Source organism: Camelus bactrianus, chromosome 31 (assembly GCF_048773025.1).
Source record: "Camelus bactrianus isolate YW-2024 breed Bactrian camel chromosome 31, ASM4877302v1, whole genome shotgun sequence".
In the NCBI taxonomy this organism is placed as follows: Eukaryota; Metazoa; Chordata; class Mammalia; order Artiodactyla; family Camelidae; genus Camelus; species Camelus bactrianus.
The window spans coordinates 18119197-18123573 of NC_133569.1; the positions used below are offsets into that span (position 1 = coordinate 18119197).

General features: G+C 43.9%; 1 non-coding gene across 1 annotated transcript; it reads left to right on the forward strand.

Moving 5' to 3' along the window:
* Positions 1–2491: 2491 nt before the first annotated feature.
* TRNAT-AGU (transfer RNA threonine (anticodon AGU)) lies at positions 2492–2564 on the forward strand. Its single transcript has one exon. It is a non-coding gene; the product is annotated as a tRNA-Thr (tRNA).
* The last annotated feature ends 1813 nt before the right edge of the window (positions 2565–4377 follow it).

A 4377-nucleotide genomic window follows, 5' to 3' on the forward strand; every position in this document is an offset into this window, starting at 1 on the left:
ATGTGCAGAAATTGAAACCCTTGGATGCTGCTGGTGGGGATGTAAAATGGTGCAGCCCTTGTGGAAAACAGTTTGGTGGTTCCTCCAAAAGCCAAACCTAGAATTACCATATGACCTAACAAGTCCACCCCTAGGTACACACCCAAGAGGACCAAAAACATATGTTCAAACAAAAGCTTGCAAAAGAATATTAATAATAGTATTACTCATAATAGCCAAAAAGTGGAAATAACCCAAGTGTCCCTCAACTGATGCACTGATACACAAACGTGGTCCACGGCAATGGTGGAATGTCGCTCAGGATGAAGCGCTGATACGCGCTACAATGTGGATGAATCTTGAAAATACTACACTAAGTACAAGAAGCCAGACACAAAAGGCCACATATTGTGTGATTCCATTTATGTGAAGTGCCCAGAGCAGGCAAATCCATGGAGAAGGAAAGTAGATTCAGGGGTGCCACAGGCTGGGGTGAGGGGAGGTTGAGAAGTGACTGCTTTGTAGATAGAGGATTTCTCTTTGGAGTGGTGAAAATGGTCTGGAATTAGACAGCAGTGATGGTTGCACAACAGTGTGAATGCACTAAATGCCACTGAATTGTAGACTTTAAAATGATTAAAGTAAGAATTTTGTCATGTGAATTTTACTGCTACTAAAAAAAAAATGAAAAACAAGAAAACCAGCCAGGGACAGCAGCTTTCTTTCAGAGCCCTTAGTGGGAATGAGAGAAGGAGCCTGAGAGATTAAGGACCAGCCTGATGACAGCCCCAGGTAGACGGCCATGCAGGTGGCACGGCTCATGAAGACAAAGCCAGGACTACAAGCTGGGCTCCCTGACTCCTAGCCCAGAGATCTTTCCACCAGGGAGCTGCCCTGGAATCAGAGTCCAGGCAAGCTGTTTGTATGTCTCAAAAACTAACCCCAAGCCACCTTCAAGCCCGGATGCTTTCCCTTCAAGGCACTGTTTGTGCCCAGCTCTTGATCTATGCTTCCAGCCGTGGCTATGAGTGCCAACCAACCCCACTCAAGGGTCCACCAGCCCTCCTGCCAAAGCTTTTATTGACTTCCTCATTATTTGCTTGTAGTTCATGATTTATATCAAGTGGGAAAATCACTTTGTCCTCACATTGCTCTAATCTGAGACAAGCATGTCATTCATACTGTCAGAGTTGGCCTCTGTCCCAGGGATATTTGAAGCCATGTCTTGGGTTTAAAAAAAAGAATGAAAGACAGAATATCAGCAGCGTAGGTCACATCCATAAAGACAGATCAATGGTCTCTTTTATAAATGGCTTCAAAGAGTACATTGCAAAACAGAAACAAAAAAAGTAGGTACTCAGAACTACTCAGAACTATTTTTGCAATACTTAATTCTTTGGAGATAAAATGAGAAAAGCATAATTAATATAAAAAGCAATCCAGTACATCACAGTGATTAAGATGCCCCTTTGTCACGTACACCTGGGTTCAAATTCTGCCTCTGGCTTTTAGTTAGCAAGTTGCTTTGTAAGTTTCTTTTACCTTCAGATATTTCTTTTACAAAATAAGGATAACAGTATCACCTACTTAACAGAGCTGTCTCAGCATTAATAAGATAATGCATAGGAAGTGTTTAGCATAGGGCCTACCCCATAGAATATATGAAGTTTCACGGGATACGAAATATTTCACCTACAAAACTAAATTGTACCTTTAAGTTTACTAGCTATCTCTGCATTGGAACTGAGCCACAAAATTGTGTCTTGCACGAAACGTGGGACTGCATCAGGAAACCTTGGTTCAAATCCTGGTTCATGCACTTAGTAAATAGCAAGACCTTGGGAGTGCTGTGTAAGTAACAAGGTTTTATTGGCATAGGACTCAGCATGAGAGGCCTTCATCCTAGTGGTGGGACTGTCACCTGAGTTCTATGGATGAAGCACTGACTTTCTGGGCATCACTGTCTCCACCTCTAAAGTGAGGGGTTAAACAACCGTTAGGTCTCTCTCCAGCCCGGACATTCAGTACTAGCATCATGTGAATCCGTGACCAACTCTGACTTTCCCTTCTTTCTCAGAGAAGTAGAGAAGGACGCTGGCACCAAAGGACCCACAAGATTACCTAGCTTGTCTCTCCCAAGGGTGGGAAAATGCCCAGCCCATGCCTGATTTCCATGGCCCACAAGTGAACCATGCCACGTTCAAGAAAGAGGTCATGGTCAGATGTCACTAGAGGTTCAATGACAGCGATTCTCCCCTCCACCCTTGAGCGACAAGAGGGGAAGATGGTAGAGGCTGTCAAGCTGGTAAGAGTTTTCTCCTACTCAAGCCTGGGTCCCCAAGCTGAGGGAGTCTTTCTCATCCAAAATGTGATTCTTACTTCCTCTCATGATTAATTCATTGCAGATCTATTACTTCATTAATAAAGTTTTCAATCATCAATAAATAACTTGTGAAAACTTAACTAATTATAGGAATATTATGTAGCCTTTAAAAAGAAAGAAATCTCAGAGGGAGGGTGTAGCTCAGTGGTAGAGTTCATGCTTAGTGTGCACGAGGTCCTGGGTTCAATCCCCAGCACCTCCACTAAATAAATAAATAAATACCTCTCCCCCAGAAAAAAGTTTTTTTTTTTCCTTTTAAAAAAAAAATGAAGAAATCTTGTCAGATATTATAGCATAGACGAACTTCAAGGACATTATGCTAAGGGACATAAGCCAGTCACAAAAGGACAAATGCCATATGATGCCACTTACATGAAGCACCTAGAGCAGTCAAAGTCGTAGACATAGAAAGCAGAATGGTGGTTGTCAGGGTGGGAGGGAGGCGGAACGGGGAGTTAATGGCTTAATGGGCACAGAGTTTCAGTTTTGCAAGACAAAAAAATTCTGGAGATCGGTTGCACAAGAGGATAAACATATTTAACACTACAGAACTGTACATTTAGAAATGGTCAAGAAGGTAAATTTTATGTTCTGTGTATTTTACCACAATTACGCTTTAAATTTTAACTAATTATATGATCATTTGGGAAATCAAGAGCAACCAGTAACTAGGGGTCATCACCACTTCCTTCTCCTCCCCAAGCACCCTTCTCCCTTGGAACCCAGGTGGGTCTGAGGTTTTCTGAAATCTTGGACACACAAATGTTCATATTTGTGTCTCCCCCTTTGAAACAATGTGGCCTCTAAAGTATCAAATTAATGCCCTTGTTCTAGGCTCCCAGCCAAATCTGTATCACACATTCCACTAAGTAGACATCCATTTTGTTGAACAGGCTAGTCTATTATCAAACAAGTATCTCTGGGGACAACTTGTGTATCAGTTATTCACATAAGAGATGAACGCCTTCAATCACTGAGATTTCGCTCTAGCTAAGATTAATACAAGGAAGAGATTCTGAACAGGAGAAAGGAGGGCAAGAGGGAAGAGAGTGATTTCAGAACTCATTGCTTTTTGAGAAAAAAATCTAAAAAGAGCATCACTATCAGGGTGGTGTAGGGGTGGCACTGAACAGTGAGAGGGCAACAGAGTCACTGGGCACCCAGGGCTGGGAGACAATCAGCATGGGGGAAGGGGATGGGGACGCAGCATGGAAGGGAATATCAGAAAGCATTTTAAAGATCTGGGGATTTGGTCAAGTTCAGCAGCTCTCTTGTATAATTCACTCACTGACACCTACCCCAGGGAAATGGAGACTCACCCCCCGACACTCTAGTTTGCATAGGTTCTTTGCTGCTGGGAAAAGAGCCTGGAAGCCCCTTTGGAAGGGATGCTTATGATCCAGTATCCCTGGCTAAACTGCTGGTTCTGGCTAAACCCTGTGTGAGGCAGGATGGAGGGAATTCCTGGGAAGATGGGGAAAGGCTGAGGCACCCCTGGGCATTGACAAGGAGAATGAGGTCAACTAGACCGCCCTCTGCTCTCTATTTCAAGAGACTCAGAGTCCTTCATGGGTGGTAATCAACTTAACCTCCCTGCTGCCCAAGGTGAACGTCCCTAAGGACACAAAGGAAAAAGAGAGTAATGAGGTAGCTTTCCTTATTCTCATTCACTACACAGGCTCTTTCCTTTCACCATAATCTACCATCCTAGTCCAAGCCACACCCATTGCTTTCTGGTGCCGATTTGCTCAAACCTGCAAATGCAAATGCAGACACTCAACCTCCCCTCATCTCCCATAAGCCATGTGGTATCCACGCTAAGAAGCCCAGTACCCTCCCTTCCCAAAGCCTTGCTAGAACAGCAGGACTGCTAGAGTGACAGGTGAACAAAGCCACTTCTGACCATACATTAATGACACCTATACAGATTCAGGGAGGAGAGTCAGGGGCCCGGGGATCCACTCCCTCTACTTCTCCTCCACCTCTCTCTGTTCCAGGGCTTCAGATGCATGAGA